Below are 19,229 nucleotides of genomic sequence, written 5' to 3' on the forward strand. Positions count from 1 at the left end.
TCTACACAGACTGGATGTGACGATGTGCTGTGATGTCCTGAAACCTCTGGACAAGCCGCTGAGATAGCGTGTATTTGTTCCTCAATAGAACGTCTCTTTGCTTCTCTGTACTCGTGTGTTTATTCCTTTGGCATGAAATGAAACATGAAATTACAGATGAGATTAAGAGATGGTCAAATGATCATTGTTCAGCTTTTTTAGACAGTAATAATGTTTTTTGATAATTCTAACAGACATGAAAATCATGCCATGAAAATCTCATATGATGACAACCTAACAATCCATCATATGTACCAAGGTACTGGCAAAATGTGCAGAATCTCTATTAGAAGTCGACTAAAATAAATCATTTCATCTTTTTAAGGTGGAAATTGTAATTTGTTTGACTGAAAACATTGTTGGGTTTTGGGTTTTTTTTGTTTGTTTGTTTGTTTGTTTGTTTGTTTGTTTGTTTGTTTTTTGTTTTATATTTTTATTCATACAATTATCAAACAATTCAACGTATCAACAGAGAAACGTCGTGGAAACCAAATATATTCATTATTAAATTCTGACCCTAAAACCTTCAGCATGAAATGAGTCAACGTTCAGTCTCATTTTCTTTGCTGACCTGTTAAAAGCTTCCATATTTTATTACTGCAGATTGTTCGTTTTTAAATAAACTACAAGTTCATTAAATTAAATAACAGCAACATAAAAGAAAGCTAAGCTGAGGGACGGTGTGTGTGTGTGTGTTTGTGGAGCAAAGGAAGGGAGAGAGCGGGAGGGGGGTGTATTTGGCAGCGGTTGCGCGTGGGCACCGTGTTGTTATCCAGCTTCTCAGCAGGCAGGACACGCCTTCCCTGGGCTCCGTGATTTCTGCTGCAGCACCCTTCACGGCATTACATCACCCAGTCAGAGAGCACCCAGCACCCCACAAACTCCCACAGCCTCGTGCACGTGTGCTCAACGACACCACAGACGCCTATACTTTACCAACACGCGAGCGCACGCGTACAGCATACACTCCATCAGTCTAATCACGAGTGTGCACGTTCGAATAAAAAGAATAAACGACTGCACGTGTACGCGACAGCCAAAGCACGGATATACACCTCTCAGCCACACACACACCGCCACCACCCGTTTACGTAACACCAGACAGCCTAATAGCTGAGGACTTTTTTCATTTGATTGAAGGTATTTTAATCACCTTATATTTCTCATGTTATCCAAAAACTCGGTTATTGAATTGCCCATCATTAAGCCTAAAACCTTCATCAGAAATAACTTGTATTTTCAGGCTGACACATACAATTTTAAATGATCAGTTGTTCACAAAATTGAGATTTTTTTATGGCCCAACTATGACACACTCACAACGAAAAAATGCAGAAAACGACCAAACTAAAGAAAAGAGCATTCTCCAGAATGCTGCGTATTATTTGACTCTCCCCGCCCAGTGGGATTAGTGGTACCTTGAGAGCCCTTGGCTTTTTACACTTGATTTGTCAGCGTAGTTAATCGGCTGCCAACCACGGGGGAAAAGGGACAGCCAAATTACCCGAATCACCCCCACCCTCCACACTACCACCACCACCCTAACCTTAAATTAGGATGAAGGAAAATTAAAGGGGTGTTTTATATTTCTGCATCAAACACGCGTCGTATTCTGAGGCGTTTTTCAGTATATATCAACCCAACACTGGATCACATGTTAATAATGAACACACATTTACAATCAGATTTAACACAACCTGCCGAGAAATATTTAAAAATAATCAAACGAAAGATTTTTTTTCTTCCTAGAACTGTCAGCCTCGGAGAATATTAGCCATTTAAAGTGTAGGTGATGAGACATCATTGGGCCCTTTGCAGGGGAAACAGACGCATTCTCTAGGTTTGGGTTACGCCCATCCACAGAAGCGTTAAAAAATCCAGATTAGGAATTCCCCGTGCATAAAAGCACAAAAAAAAATCTAATCCTATTAACTCTACAAATCCGACACATCGAAATATGCACTGCAGCGGCGAAGAAAAAAATATCTAATTGCCATCCGCCTGAACTCATTTTCACTCTTGTTCATGGGTTCGAAGTAGAGCTGATGTTAGACGGCGTCAGATCGAGGCCTTGGTTGTTATTTTGCGGCAGACGGTGGATTCTTATACAAGTGCGGGGCCTTTTGTTTTTGTCCTGTGGAAAACAGTCAGATTTGATGTAAATGAGACATCCTGCATTTGCCGCAGTGTAAAAAAAATGGTGTAAAAGGGGGAAACACTGTCCAATTAAAATGACATTTTATTTATTTATTTATTTATTTATTTTGTTGTTGTTGTTAAATGAATTCGAGTTGATCTTATAATCGGGCCCAGTTAAAACAGGCCCCTTCAGCAAATGTGGAGTGATGCAGATGAAAAAAAGTTGTAAGCTTATTGTGCGCCATGAAAGGCAGTTTGCTGAGAGGAGCAGTCAGCAAACCTCCCTGCTGTTACTGCGGACGCCATTTGATCCACAGGGGGAAAACCAAAATCCAAAAACTCCTTTTACGGAAATGAAATTTTCCTCACATATAATCGCTATGCTCCATTTCAGCGGAGCACGTTCGTTTTCCAAGCAAATGCTAAAACTGAACCGGCTATTATTGATCTTGATAGAGTAATGTGAAGGCTTTTAAAGAATTCCGTTGAGTTGCGCTTAGCTTAAAAAAAATCAGAAAAATGGGGGATGATTGAGGAATGTGGTGGTTATTTCATGGCGAGGAAGCGTGCAGCCTGCCGCCGCGCGCTGTCCATCTCCGGAAGGTCATGAATCAAACTGCTCAAATGACACGAAATGACATGAAGCTAAATGTAAAGATTGTAGGCTGGGTTTGTGGGGCCTAAAGGGCGTCGCAGTGTGTTTGACATTCCAGCATAAAAGCTGCAGACAAGAACAATGCGCGGACACTGGACACCTGGCGTTCACCTCATCTATTATTCATCATTTTAAAAACGAGTTCTGCAGGTTTCCCTCAAAGCCCCGTTTTTCATATTCAACACGAGCATGTTTATTTGTGTATGTGTGAAATATAATGAAACGAAAATTGAGCATTTCTGTTGTAAACACCGAGAGAGCGGAGGGGGGTGTAATTCTACACCCGCCAGTCACTGTGCGTCTGTTCCATCAGACCAATTTAGAAGACAACATGGCAGAAATTCTCATTTTCAGCCCCTCAGACGCGACTTTTCCTTCAAGGAGACTCGGCACATTCGCCGTTTCGGTGCGTAAAAATTGTGAGTGAAGGGGAAACTCCCGTAAAAGTGGCTAGTCCCGTGGTACCTGTCCGTCAGGAGTGGAAACTCGATCCGCCTCTTCCCCATATTTTCCCTGGAATATGCTCCTGTCTCAGTTCAAGTCATACGTGGATAAATGATATGGACAGACTAGACTACACAGACGACGTTACTGACCTTAGTTAAACAGACAGCCAAGAGTATCCAACTGCTAAAATCCAACTCCACAGAGATCTTTTTTCCTCTTCTAGTCCAGACTTGTGTTTTTTTTTTTAAGCAGCAGTGTTTCCGGCGCCGGTGGTGCTGATGTAGAGACGGTACAGTGACAGCTTTATCCTTCCTTACAGGTGCGACGACCACGGTGCATCATGGGCACAAAAGCCGCTGTTAGCTCGGTGCCACTTGCAGCGGCTGCAGGCGAAAGGCGCACACGCGCGCGCCACCCAGGTCCGCCCTCTCCTCAGCACCAGTACACGCCATTTAAAGGCATACTGGTTAATAACGGCCCGCTCTTTCGCACTCACACACCTCTAAATATGGTCTTTTGCGCTTTAGGCTGGTAATAGGCTTTGTCAGGAGGTGTGGTGCTTCACTTTATCACCGTGGGTCAGCAGCATACCAGATCTTTCGGGCTTCACATGTGGAGAAGAGCATGATGTAAGGTGTAGCTGCACTCAGCCATTGATTTGTGCTGTGTTTACAGTGTAATCGATATTACTGATAACCTGACTGATTATGCATTACATTGTTTTTGTTTTAACCATAATTGAAGAATATGTGACAAAAAAAGTTTTCTTTAAATTACCTTTTTTTTAATAACTCCCTTTATTGTGGCCTTTCTCTGTAGCTGAGATAAGAAGATCTTCACTAAAGAGAAGCTTTATTAGAGGAGGAGCCTGTCAGCAGCAGGCTAACAGTGCTGCTATCCAAGGTGCTGAAATGCCCGCAGACACCTCATAAAATGTTTCACCTTTATTATCTTTTGCAGTGCTCACTGAGGGAAATTAATTCATCACCTGTATAATAACATGCTTCAGATTATTGGGTAGTACATATATTTGGTGAGAGAAAACACACGTTTAACAAAATGTGTGTTCCTGTTAAGACTCATGAAGGACATCCAACACTGTCAGTGCAGCAAACAGACCCACTGTTTATAATTTACTTTCTTCATCTTACTACAAGGATAAAATGACTTTGACATTATCAGAAATAAAAAGCAAACCATCCAAAAATGAGTTGAACAGCAAGTTCTAATCATTTCAACTGTGGGAAGACCTGCCCGCAAAAGCCTTATTGTTAGATGAATAGATTTGAATAAACAGAGGTAGGCATGACATGGACAATCTCCCTGTGTAACCGCCTCCACACACACACACACACACACACACACACACACACACACACACAGTCAAGCACCTGCTTTCCACCTGGATAAAGTTACTCAGGGAAACATATGCTGCTTACCTTATTGTTTTTCATTCACACTAAATGACATCAAAGCTCTTGTATTAGATGTTCCACATTTCAGTTCATCACACTGTGTCCTACAAAGGTTCCCAGACGTTCTTTTTAACTCTACTGAAGGTCTTCCCTTTTCTTTCTGCAACACAGTGAAATGGAGCTGAATGGGCCGTCCACAGCTTTCCTGAAAGCAGTTTTTTCAAGCTCTGAAAACAGCAGGACTACAGTTTTTTGAGCAAGTGACCTCTTGTGGTTGCAAAGAAGAAGTAGAATGATGTCACTATCTGATTACAACCTCGATGAAGACGTCAACAAAACAAGTGATTTTATCTCCACTATTTTCTTTCCTTACATTAAACATGTTTTCTTCAAAGTCCTTGAAGCAAGTTTTACATTTGCAAACTATCTGTAAACACCTTTAAAGCTAAATCTGCTCAAACACATTTAAGTATTGAAATTTCTTGTCATTTGCCGACAATCTTGTTCCTTTTATTTTTCAATACAAAAACAAACAATGCTAATTCTATGAAAACTGAGGGATAAAAAACACGCAATCAAACTTTTCAAAATCATATTAAATCATTTGTTTGGCTCTGCACTTTCAAAATTAATCAAATATAATTTCATAATATTTCACAATATATTTTGAAACATTAACTAAATTAACCTAAATGAATTTAATGTGACTGGTTGTAAACTGTGACAGACTGGAGAACTCTTCTGGGTATACCAGACTTGCCCTTTGTAAGCTGGGATAGTGTTTCACTGTGTTGACAGGCTTTTGTTCTATTGTCTGTCACAACCCACAGAGCTTCAGTTATGTTGAGGCTCTGGACAGGCCAATCCACGACCGATAGTTTTCCATTGTGGATTTTTCCTGTTATGGTTTTAACACATTGGCAGTTTCTTTGGGATTCTTGTCATAGTGAAAAGTCGGTGCCATGTGGAAAGATGTTTTCAGATGGTTTTATATGGTTGATCAAAATCTGACAGTATTTTTTTGCTTTCAAAGTTCCATCAATTTTAATAAGATCATGAGCACCACTTCAGCCGGTTTCCTTGCCTTAAGAATGTAAGCCACCTTTCTATTGAGGCCGTTTCTCAGTGAGTCTGTCACCTTCGTGCCAAACTTTATTGCTTCATTAGGAAATATAGTCAGGTCGCCTTAGTTGTGGTATACCAGTGATCAGAAATACCATTATTACTTTAGTATTACTTTAACACAAAGTCAGGGCTGACCCAGGACCAGTGCTGTGAGTCACACTGCGCCGCAGAAGTGCTGTCGCTCCTCCATCTCCAAAACCTTCCAGGACCTGACGCTCAGCAAAGTGTCCTCCGGCAGCCAAACCCATCTGTTCTCTGATTGGATTGTTAAATTTGTGATTGACATGACATTAACCAATCAGCTGAAAGGAAGAAAATCCTGCAGTCTGAAGTGCAAAATATTTACGACCACAATGTGATTCCATAGTGTTATTACTGTTCATAAAAACAGCTAAATGTCATACAAATTCTTTCCTAGCTGTCCCAAGTGATTAACCAAAAGGTTTATTTGAGTTCATTCCACATAAAAACAAGAGTAAAGAATGTAACACAATTTCAGTTTAGTGACCTGTAACGGGGGAAGAACATCAATGAATGCTAGAGTTACATGTTTGTATGGAATGAATGATTTACTCTTTACATTATGGAATCAAGAACGCTTTGTAAGTGATTTACTCCACATTTATAAATATTCTATAACAGGTCAGGAACAAGCACCTTTTTCCTGCTGCACTTGTTAGTCCAGACAAGTAAATGACAGCTACAAACTTCAGGGACACACATGAAGTTTTTAGCTGCCATTTATTTGCATTTCAGGGGCTTTCCTGGAACGTCTCACACACTTGACACAAAACCCAAGTGGCTGATGAGCACAGTTTAAAAATGTTCTTTGACATTTTAGATCAATTATACATTTAATATAATTTGCTCAAAAATGTTCTTGATCATTTTGTACCCTTAATTGGTAAATATATCAACAAACAAGTCAGATACTTATCATTTACTGCTGACTTCTTAAACATTTCAGTTTAATTCTTATTTAATTTATTCTTATTTCCATAGTGCCCAATCACAACAAACGTCCCATCAAGGTACATTATACTGTAACGTTGCGTTCAGCTGGTGCCCACCAAAGCCTGGCGTATACCTCCATTGCACCTTAGTGGACAGGAGTGTCTCAGGTGTCTCAGGTCACCCTCCCCCAATCCAGAAGGGATGTACAGCATTCCACTAAGGTGCAATGGAGGTATACGCCAGGCTTTGGTGGGCACCAGCTGAACGCAATTGTGATCACTAGTTAGACCCTCTGTTGTTTACAGTGTGGGAGGTGCTCCAGGCCATGTTCAAGCCCAGCTAAAAATGAGAGTCAATATGTTCTGGGCCTGAGGGCAAAGCTGCACACTTTGGGGAGATTGTCACGAGAAAATTTGTTCCAGGCCCAGGAACGTCAGCAGTGCCTGTACAACAGAGGGGTTAGGCAGTTTTCACTGGGAGATAGTGTGCTTGTGTTACTCACTTGTTCGAGTGTCCCTTCGTGGTCACACTGCGAGTGGGGGACGTAGACTATGAAGTGGTACAGTCGGACAGGGGAGGATCCACACAGGTATATAACCTCAACCTCCTTAAAGCATGGGAAGAGGCTGAAACCGTTTTTCTGGTGAGCATGTTTAATGAAAGACATGAGTTGGTGCTGGAGGTGCAATCGGCAATTCCCACCTCCCTCCATTGTGATGACCATCACACAGGCCTAAAGAGCAGATGCTGCTGCATTGCAACAGCAGTTTTCAGATGTGTTCTCCCCCCCTGCCCAGCCATACCAATCTCATAGAGCACACTGGGTGGTGTGATGCTGGGTTCATGGCCCTACAGGTTAGCTGAGCATAAGATACAAACTGCTCAGAGAGAATTGGCTGAAATGCTGAAAATGGGTCTAGTAGAAGAGTCGCACAGCGCTTGGTGTAGCCCCATAGTTCGTGTGGTAAAGAAGCATGGGTCTATGTGGTTCTGTGTCGACTACCACAACGTGAACGAGGAGTCACAGTTCGATCCTTATCCCACGCCCTGAGTTCATGGCTCAGTTTTTTAGGGCAGCCCTGACTGAGCCCATCACCCACCAGGAACGAATCCGACTTATTGCCAGCTAGGTGGGCCAATCTCTTGCAACGGTTGTATAGGGATCGAATGGCCCATAGCAATGGGCCAGACACCGCATACTCCCAGAGAACTCCCCACAGGACCCCCCAAGGGACACGGTCAAATGCCTTCTCCAAGTCCACAAAACACATGTAGACTGGTTGGACAAACATGCGCCCTCAAGTATCCTTGAGAGGATAAAGAGCTGATCCAGTGTTCCACGACCAGCACGAAAACCGCATTGTTCCTCCTGTATCTGAGGTCCGACTAACGGACGGACTGTCCTCTCCAGCACCCTGGTGCCAGTGGACACATGCTGACAATTTTCTCAGTTGAAGTCAGCAGCATTCCACCCGCACTATACACAGTGCAGGTAGAGCACCGCTTTCCCCTCCTGAGACCCCTGACGGTTTGCCAGAATCTCTTCGAGGCAGTCCGAAAGTCTTTTTTGATGGCCCCTCCGAACTCCTCCCACACCCGAGTTTTTGCTTAAGCCACTGCCCGAGCCACGTTCCGCTTGGCCTGTCGGTACCTATCAGCTGCCCCCGGAGTCCCACAGGCTAACCAAGGCCGATAGGACTCCTTCTTCAGCTTGGTGGCTCCCTTCACCAGAATATATGGCCAAAGGTCTGGTGATACGATTACAAAATCAGTCATCAACCTGCGGCCTAGAGCGTCCTGGTGCCCCATGGACTTGTGGACACTCTCATGTTTGAACACGGTGTTCGTTATGTACAAACTGTGGTTTACATAGAAGTCCAATAACGAAACACCGCTGGGGTTCAGATCCGGGAGGCCGTTCCTCCCAATCACGCCCCTCCAGGTCTCGCTGTCGTTACCCACGTGAGCATTGAAGTCTCCCAGTAGGACAACAGGGTCCCCAGGCGGAGCACCCTCCAGTACCCCACCTAGGGACTCCAAGAAGGCTGGGTACTCTGAACCACCACACAGCGCATACGCACAAACGACGGTCAGGACCCGTTCCCCGAGCCGGAGGCGAAGGGAAGAAACCCTCTCATCCACTGGGAGAAACCCCAACATACAGGCAGAAAGCCGAGGGGATACCAGGATACCCACCCCAGCCCACCACCTCTCACCAGGAGCAACTCCAGACTGAGACAGATTCCAGTCCCTCTCCAGGAGACTGGTTCCAGAGCCCAAGTCGTGCATCAAGATGAGCCCAACTATATCTAGCCGGTACCTCTCAACCTCACGCACTAACTCAGGCTCCTTCCCCACCAGAGAGGTGACATTTCATGTCCCAATTGCCAGTCTTGGTAGCTGGGGATCAGTCCACCAGGACCTCCGCTCCTGGCCACCGCCCGGCACACAATGGTAAATGGTAAATGGCCTGTATTTATATAGCGCTTTACTAGTCCCTAAGGACCCCAAAGCGCTTTACATATCCAGTCATCCACCCATTCACACACACATTCACACACTGGTGATGACAATGCACCCGACCCCTACGGTGCCTCCTGCGGTTGGTGGACCTGCAGGAAGATGTCCCTTTTTCGGGTTGTGCCAGACACTCACTCTCAGGCACCCTCCCCTGGCTCCAGGGCAGGCCCCAGTAACCCTATCCCGGGAAGGGTGAACTGTTCCTTTGATGGTCTTCTCATAGGGGCTTTCTGAATCGCTTTTTGTCTGTTTGATTTGCTCTTTGTCTGGTCCCTCACCCAGGACCCAGGACCAATTTGCCATGGTTTGATTACAGACACAAAAAACCATGGTAGGGTTTAAAAAACATTGTCAGTTTTTGGTTATCAGTTTAACATCAAAAAAATCTGTTTATTCAGTGATTCTCGAGATAAGGGACAAAACATGTCCGGCAGATAAAACCCAATTTTGTGGTTAAAAATATGCATACAAGTGTTACCCAACTGCCTAAAAGACAAACCAAGGCAATGTTTATACAACAAAAGTATGATTTAGCATTTTTTATACATATATATTTATTTTAAGTGGTACAATACATTACCAGTACCTTAAAAATCCATTGTCCAGAAGCAGGTGTGATAATATTAAAATACAGAAAAAAAATTAAAAGTAATGTTAAATTAAACATCATGGCTCTGTTCATTAAGTATTTAAGTTAATACTTTATATAATATCAAAATATGCAATTGAAAATTTATTTTTAAATATTTTTTAAGTGATTAAAATCGTGTCCAGAGTTTTTGTCAACACCGTCAGATATTTTTAAAAGTACAAAAAAATCAGGAATTATTGTGGGCAGCTTACACTCTGAGGACCCCTTTACCACTTCCTGTTTGATACACATGCCATGAGGTCACTGCTGTGATAATGTTTTTATTTTTATTTCATTTATTGCACACCTTTCTGATAAAGCTCTGTGTCACAACCATAGTGCGTCAACACCACAGTTGATGTAATCCAGGATTTAATTATTTTTTCTTGTAAAAAGAGCTTAATTTAGGTAGATTGTAGAGGCCATAAGTAAGTGATGAAAAACAAGATGGCTTCTGTCAGAAAAACATGTGTTATGAGAGAAAGTCGGGTATTGTGTCAACACCATCAGGATTTTTGTCTGACGGTGTTGACCCTTTTTCTAATGGTGTTGACAAATGCCACAAAAGTGTGCTATTCACCATTTATATTAAGTTATTTTTTACTAATATTTCAGTCATATTACTTCCTGTGTATTTTACTGATATTTCTGCTTCACAGATGTGTCAAATATTATCAAATTTGCCTTATATTGAATCTCATTGTTTATGTTTACATTATTAATCCTGTAGGAACATGCTTAGTCCTCTGCATTTAACCCATTTGCTCAGTGATGCAGTGGGCAGCTACCAATCCAGGATCGCCTCTGTTCGTTGGATTTGAACACCCAACCTTCCGATCATGTGGCATCTGCTGAGCTAGCTGTGCCCGAGAGCTGTTCTTTAATTGATGATGTATGAATCCTGCTTCTGGGCCCAAACTACTCTGTGTTTATTAAGGCTGTTGTGCTGTTAAAATGTTTTAATGCTTTTTATCTTGTTCTATTACATCTGAACAAGCCCCTAAAAACAGTCAGTGATCACTGTCAGCCTAACCATTGCGAACCTTCACGTTAACTTTTATCAAGTGGAAAAAAGCGTTCATCCTCCAGCTTCACTGTGTTTATGCTAACACAGCTGTGTCGCTAGCGATCACGTAGCACATCATTATATACCAGCTAGCTTCAGTAACCCTACAAACGTCACTGCTGTTTAGTTTTCTGTCTCCATTTATGTTGGAAGTGATAGCAGAGCTGGTGTTCAGGTGGAAACAAGCAATCTAACTTCTAACTCTGTTAAATTTCATATATTCTGTTTTCATGGATGCCTGGATGTTACCCCTGGTAGAGCAGCCACACTGATCATTTTATTAAAGATGAAAGAATTTAGACAGTTTGTAACTCTCAGTGATGCTGCAGAGTTCCTTTGACTTTGGGATCTGCAGCGGAGTTTGGACCTGGAAACGGCTAATGACATCAGACTTAATGGCCGGATAGCATTTCTATTGCTTAATGCAGCGGTCCCCAACCGCAGCGGTCATTTGGTACCGGGCCATGAGAGTTGAGGCTCAGGTGTGAAATGTATGGTTTTCAGGGTTTTTATTGGTTTTCAGCGTTATTTTGTTATCGTTTTTATCGTTGACTCTGTTTTCCTGGGTCTTTTCACGTGTGTTATGAATAAATCTTCTTTTTTTCGGTACCAGTACTGGTTTTATTTTGTTGTATTTATCCGCGACACCTTAAAGGCCGGTCCGTGAAAATATTGTCGGGCATAAACCGGTCCGTGGCGCAAAAAAGATTGGGGACCGCTGCCTTAAAGCATAATTGTGTTGTGAATATTCATCCTTAATCTGTGAAAAAGCATAAGGTTCAGAAAAATTATAGTAATTACAAAATGGTACATTTCAGGCTAGAATAGCAAAGGGGAACCTGTCAGTAGAGGAACGAAAGAGAAGGAACAGGGAGGATCAAAAAAGAAGGAGAGAAACAATTAACATCCAGCCTGAGTTGAAGAAAGAGTTTCTCATAAAGGGAAAGATGGAGAAATAGAGTGAAAGAGGGAAAAACAAAGAACATCAGTGATCTGAAAGGTTTTGGAAACAAGCACAGAAACAAAAGGAGAGAAAGTCCAGCAGCGTCTAAACACACAACCACAGAGAACTTTAGGAATCAGCAGCAGGCGGCTACTTGCTGGTGAACTATTAAGATGTAGAACTTGACATGTGCAAAAACAGAATTGTTATGATGCGTCTTGTGATATTACAAAGGTTGTTAAGGTTTAATGGTCATTTTGAAAGAAATAATATCTTGTTTTCTACTAGTGTGTCACCACCGTCAGATTTGTGTCACCACCGTCAGCACCTTGTCAACTCCATAATATGGAGTTTTTCTTTATTTTTCTCTTTTGGAGAACCATATAGTTTCCTCCCTCATGATCTTACAATAAAAATATGTAATTTTCTCAATAAATGTGTAATTTGCAAGCTGCTTAATATGACTGTTTCTTATACAGATTAAATACAAGCTTCTGAAAATATGTATGACTGTAACTCTAATAATAAAAAGCCAACACAATCTTACTTTTAAATGTGGTATAAGTACTTTGAAAACATATGAGCATAAACAATAGAATAGAGAATGACCTCCAACAAGGAAGCCTAATGTCTGCTGTTCAATACCGAAGAAATGTAAACTTTTTAAATTCTGCCAAATTACAAAACTCGTAGTTGTGTCTGTAATCAAACCTCTGTAACTTTGCTCTGCTTCACTTCAACATGGTTTTCTTCAGTTTTTGATCTACGGCAGAATATTTTTAAGGTTATCTGCTATAAAAAGCCAGGCCAGGACCTAACCAGCCCCTTGACTGATTTTACCTGAAAGGGTGCCCCAGATCTAGTCCAGTGGGCAGAACACTGCCAGGTGGTATTCGTGAGCTCATTTCCCTTCAGAATTACCTCCTCGAACACTCATCACCCTCTGCTCAGACCACGCCCCACTGCAGTGACTCCACCACATGAAGGATGCCAATGCCCGATCACCAGGTTGTATTTGACTTTACAGCCCTTTAAATTCAAGGCAGTCAATATGCCTCACGCTCAGGGAGGGGTGCTGCGCCAGGCTCGAGGGGCAGTGCTAGGGAGGCTGGTGGGCTGCTGCACCTCGTTGAGTAATCACATCTCCCCCCTTTTTCAGTGACTGTGTGATGTCGGCTGGGAAGCTGTCTAGTCGGAGATGCTACAACCGTGCAAGACAAATATGCTCTTTTGTAAAAAAAAAAAATCATCATAAACCTCACCAAGCTGTCAAGAGTCATGACTAGGGTTACAGATATGTTATGCCTTCTAATAATATGGCTTAAGGGAAGCAGGTAAAATGTAAATAAGCACATAAGGAAAGCGATTAATAGATCACTAGATGTTATCATATTACATGACAGTTACATACATACCGTAGCTGCCTCCACCAGTGTGTGAATGTGAGAGTGAATGAATAGTGGAATTGTAAAGCGCTTTGGGTGCCTTGAAAAGCGCTATATAAATGCAATCCATTATTATTATTATCATTATTATTATTATTATTATTATTATTATTATTATTATCATTATTATTATTATTATTATTATTATTATTATTATTATTATTATTATCATTATTATTATTATTATTATTATTATTATTATTATCATTATTATTATTATTATTATTATTATTATTATTATTATTATCATTATTATTATTATTATTATTATTATTATTATTATCATTATTATTATTATTATTATTATTATTATTATTATTATTATTATCATTATTATTATTATTATTATTATTATTATCATTATTATTATTATTATTATTATTATTATTATTATCATTATTATTATTATTATTATTATTATTATTATTATTATTATTAATAATAATAATCATTCGGTTTATGACTGACTTTCAAGTTATTTGTTAACCATTTACTAACAGAGTTTTATGGCCAACTTCAAGGTTTACTAAAGGCTTATGAACAAGTTAGAACATATTAATTTTTCTAAAATAGCAGCTACCAATCATCTACAAATGTCCATTCATATTTTTTGAAAAGTAACTGACTAATAATGTAAAAAAAGTAATGTTGCACTGGAGCCTTACAGTGATTCGTTTCTCCTGTTATCTTGCCAGCTGACACGCCTGCTAATAAGATTGTTGTGGCACTCGATGGCCTTTATCTCACCTTAAACACTTTGTAGGTCCGTGTCTGATGTCAGTGTATTCAGATTGCGTCCTCCCTCCTGTGTGTATTGATAGTGTGTAGTCTCTTGTGCTCATCACTGATGCTTCTGTATTTCCGTGTAGCTTCCTGTTTTCCTCTGTGAGTCATCCAGTGTTTCTCACTGCATGTCATCCTGTGAGTTTAGGTTTCAGATTCATTTGTTAGATTTTCCCAGTTTAGGTTATTTCTTAGTTCCTGTCCTCACCACCTCTGCTCCTGTCTGTATTTTCACTACGTGTAATTAAAGCTCACTCATCGCATAAAAGCCAGTACCTGCATCTCATAACTCCACACCCCTGCTGCTATGACATTTAGTGCTTAAAGTTAAAGTTTTTATAGCATGTTTATTGACATTGTGCCAGTACAGGACATGACCTCATCGGGTTGGTTTGTTGGTTGCGGTCTTACAGTAGTTAATGTTAGCTGACTAGAACCCCTGGCTCTAACAATGAGTTTCATGTTAAGAAACCGAGGATATTTCACTGTCTGTCGCTTAAGCAGTAAGTGGTTTGATGTTGTCTTCATAATCCACCAGAAAATGATTCTTCCTCGTGTGATTTGATTTGATATACCTTTATTAGTCCCACAAGAGGAAATTTCATAAGGCTGCCGACCTATTGCACGCAATGGCGGCGCCATCTTACCCTCTGACCATACATACATTACACAAACATCACATGGGGAAGACAGGTCAGAGAGGTATAACAATGGAAAATGCACCACATGAGGAAAGATAAGGAGAAAAAAATAACTCCCCCAGACTGAGCTCCAACAGGGAGATCAGTTTGAGAACAGAAAAAAACACCTCTGCACATGAAAAACTCTTAATACACCAAAGAAACACATGACAAGTAACAGGGGGGGTAAAGGGTGAGAGACAGCCGAATTAGACAGTACTGCAGCCTGTGCGCTGGTCTCCTTGATCCACCGTCAGCATCGGAAAGGAATAAGCGTCGAAGGCGTTTGGAAAGGGAGGGGGGATGAGTGTGTGCATATCAGTGTATATGTGTGTGTGTGCGTGTCCAGAGTTCAGCTGAGACAGTGTCCTTCGCCCTGCTAGGCTAAGTAAACAGTCTTCCAGCCAACCCTGGTGGCCTTGCATGGAATGGGAAGGAACAGACTAAACACAGTCGTTACAGGGCTACTTTATTCAATAAAATAGTGTCTGTTTTCCCAAGTACATCCTAACAGGTTAATACATGCACATCATACCACACACAGAGCTATGTTTCACACACAATAGGGAATCCTGACATCTACATGTCTGCAGGAACAAAAAAGAAGGCAAGTCAGGTCGATGACGTGAAGATAAAAAGGTCTCCGAAAGGTGTAGCATCTCTTCCTTGGAGCCTCCAAATTCTTTTATTGCATATAACAACCTGTTTTCCCCACGGACATGCTGATGGGATTAACAGGTGGATCTTTCTGTTTCTATGCAGCCAAACAGCAGGGAACCATTGACTGCTCAAGAGACACAGAGAGGGAAAGTGGACTGTATGTCCTCAGCAGAGATGGGCAGTAACGCGTTACTGTAAAGTAAGGGAGTAAAGTAAGGGATTACTATTGCAAAAACGGTAATTAGATTACCGTTACTTTCCCGTAGGAACGCTGCGTTACTGCGTTACTAAAACCGTGATTTTTTTGTGAGAATGTCTCATGACAGTGACGTAAGCGAGTGCGCCGTTAGTGACAACAGCTGTGTGCAGATCAACAATGGATCACATATCGATTGTGGGAGAGAGTATGAGCGTGCAGCGTTTATAAAGTTAAAAGATTAAAACTAATAAAACAAGTTAAAAAAAGAGACTTTTCCATTTGATTACATTTTGTATGATGGATTATGCAGAAAAAGTAGAATTGGGCTGAAAGATCTATCGCTTTATCACCTCTTCAGGTTGTAAATCGTGTTTTTAAAAAGTAACTAAGTAATTAATTACTTTTGAAAATAAGTAATCAGTTAAGTAATGGGATTACTTTTTTGGGGAAGTAATCAGTAATTAGTTACTGATTACTTTTTTCAAGTAACTTGACCAACACTGGTCCTCAGTTTCTTAACATAAAACTTACTGAAAAAAGTGCCGTTCTGAGTAGAGAAACGATGTTTTCTAAAACCTGTCTCAGAGGCCAGGGGTTCCAAATGTAAGTTATTTTAGTCATATGATTGTTGGGTTTTTCTCTGTATCTATGAAGCGCCTTGAGGCGACTTTTGTTGTGATTTGGCGCTATATAAATAAAATTGAATTGAATTGAACATTTGTTTTTATAATTTATCGACATGTTTACAATACATTTTACAGTTTAGCTCTTATTTTCAAAAATAAATGTTTCTATTTCTGCTTTATGATGTATTACTTAAAGTAAATGCTGAGCAGTGACTGTAACAATGTAACAATTATTACATTGCTTTACAGTTTGTGTGTTAGTTTCATAGTGTTTTATAATATATTTACATTAAATACAGAAATATCCATGAATAAGCAGATGTACCCAAACTTGACCTGTATTTTAAAGTAACAGGATTTAATTCCACTTAATCTGTCCGTTTGATTTCGTGATTGCTTTACACGATTCTTCTGACACTGCACAGTAAAGAGAATCCAATGATCCTCTTAGTACTCAAACTGCTTGCATCTGAGGAGTCCCTTGCATTTATTGGCTGTACACCTGTAGAGAGCATTTGTATTGAAGTGAAGCAGCTATTAGCCCCTTTTCACCACCCACGTTACAAAAAAAGGTCCTTCGATGTTTAATCACAAACAATGAAGCAATAAATTCTGAATTACATGTACAAAAAGTTTAATAAATGGTGCAATTTTTATTAAAATATAATTACTATTTCAATAATGTGTTACAAATGGTACAATATCTCCAAATGTCATTTGATTCATTGTTAATTCTTTCCTGTGAGGGTGATCATTCTGTAGATCACATTCTGTTGACTTAAAATTTGTGATTTAGAATTCAAAAACCTTCTTACTTGTAGTGACCCGTTATGCAACCCCTTAGTTCAAGCTTGTATGTAGCAGGAAGATCTTTTCGGACTCCTTCCACTCTCTCCAAAGGCTATAAAGGCACACAAGAGCAGTGGGGGGTTCACACAAATTTCCGTTTCTTAACCCTTTCACACATAGTGGACAGCTATTCAAAGGCTGCTGTCTTGTATTTGTGTCAGTGTTGATGGTTACTTGCACATAAACACAACACATAGTGTATATTATTTATTCGTTTGTCAAATTCAAGTGGACATGTAAAAACTCTTTGAAGAGTACATGTTAAGTTCAAAAGTCTTTTTTCATGCCTAAAGATGAATAAAAATACTTAAGAAAAAATCCTGATTAAGGTTGTTATAATTCATGCATGAAAGGGTAAAACATCTATATTCACTTTAAACATGTGAGTGAACAGCACCAGCAGCTCACTGAACAACAAGCTAAGCAATAACTGTTGCATTAAAGGTTTTATAACCTTTGTACATGCTCTGTGTTTTTCATCAGTGTGTCAGGGCAGAGTAACAGTTGGAAATTATACATTCAAAACTGCTTAAAGACAGTAATTTTGAATTTTAATTTAGACTCAAAGTGAACATTTTTACTGAGAGTCAGTCCAAACTTTGGATCAAAAAAGTCTGAATCAAAAGTACTAAAGACAGAAAAATTCATAAAGATATATAAAGATAAAAATAAATAAAGTCTACTTTTACAAACTCTTTAGGGACTGAACTCTATTTATATTCTTGGATTAGAATAATTCACAGTATAAAATAAGTAATGCATATTGTGAAGTGGTCGGGACCCACGCAGTGTTCAGGTGACAGTTTCCAGTGTTTTTATTTATATGACAGCGTTCTTTTTTTTATTTTTATTTTGATGTCGGGTCAGTCAGCTTCCACCTGCTTCCCCACTCCATACTCCTCTCTCCCCTCAGGTTCCAGTGTCACTGAAAAAGGGGAGCTCATGATTACTAAATGACAGCAGCTGCCCTACCTTGGCACTGCCCTTTGAGATAGTAACCAGCCAGCCTCACCTCCTTTTTATTCTGGGACACGGGCAGGATGCAACAGCTCCTGTCTTCTCCACCTGTGGGCGCACCTGTCCACCCCCCAAGTGGTACCCCAGATTCTGTACCTCCCTCCATCCAACCGCACACTTCTTCGGGTTGGCTGTGACACTGCACAGCCAACCCCGTCAGTCACGCGCTGCACATGCACATGCACATGCATATGCAGCTCCGAACAAGCCAAACGGAAGTGTGACGAATTGGTTAAACCGTACAGAGCAGAGAAGGCTGTTTTTTTCTTGGAGTCTGAATCTGTCAGTAGTCCTTGGTTAAATTCAGCGTCGTGAAAATTGAGTGGTGCCTAACCGGTCAAGGAGCTCGTGGACCCGGGGCATGGGGTAGGCATGAATATGGCACCTCCAAACACAACTCTCTTTCCTAAACCAGGCTCTCCAGAGAAGCATTTTCAGCTTTGCTCTCAGGTCCATGCCGTACTGACTAGGGATGGGTACCGGTATCCGGTGCCATGATGGCACCGGTTCTGACATAAACGGTAGTAACCAGACCGAAAAGCAGCGCACATTTCGGTGCTTTATTTTGGTGCTTTTTTTTCCTGAGCTGTGATACACTTCTAGCCAATCGTTTTACGTTTCTGAGGATAGTAGGCGGGCCCAGGTACGTACGTTCTTTTAGAGCAGAGCTACAGATTAAAAATGCCCAAGGCGAAGCGGTCAAAAGTCTGGCTGTACTTCACAGCAAAAGATGCAAACTTAGCAGCAACAAGTGCTTTAAGCTGATACTGTGATACTGTCAAAGGAGGTAACACCTCGAATCCGATGAAACACCTGGTGACGCATAGCATTTTTTTTAAAAGCCGAGAAATGCGCCGTATTTGATAGCTTGCTGCGAGACCTCACACCGAGCGCATCTACTGCGGGTGTGGTGCCTGTTATCAGACCCGGAGTTAGCAACATACCCAAAAACCCAAAGAGGAGAGTCCTGGCCCCTAGCCCTGCCAGTGTAGCAGAAATGATGAGGATGATGATGCAGCAGCAGCCGTTCTTCTCT

At 40.9% G+C, this 19,229-nt stretch overlaps 1 protein-coding gene across 1 annotated transcript in view; it reads right to left on the minus strand.

Annotated features, from left to right (window-relative positions):
• The window catches only part of nrxn3a (neurexin 3a), a 220,619-nt gene extending 216,911 nt beyond the window's left edge, over positions 1-3,708 (minus strand). Inside the window, 1 exon segment of the mRNA XM_014408191.3 lies at positions 3,430-3,708. The gene's annotated coding sequence lies outside the window, so the exon portion shown is untranslated.
• Positions 3,709-19,229: the final 15,521 nt, after the last annotated feature.

The sequence above is a fragment of the Maylandia zebra genome, linkage group LG19, assembly GCF_041146795.1.
Source record: "Maylandia zebra isolate NMK-2024a linkage group LG19, Mzebra_GT3a, whole genome shotgun sequence".
NCBI classification, from domain to species: Eukaryota; Metazoa; Chordata; class Actinopteri; order Cichliformes; family Cichlidae; genus Maylandia; species Maylandia zebra.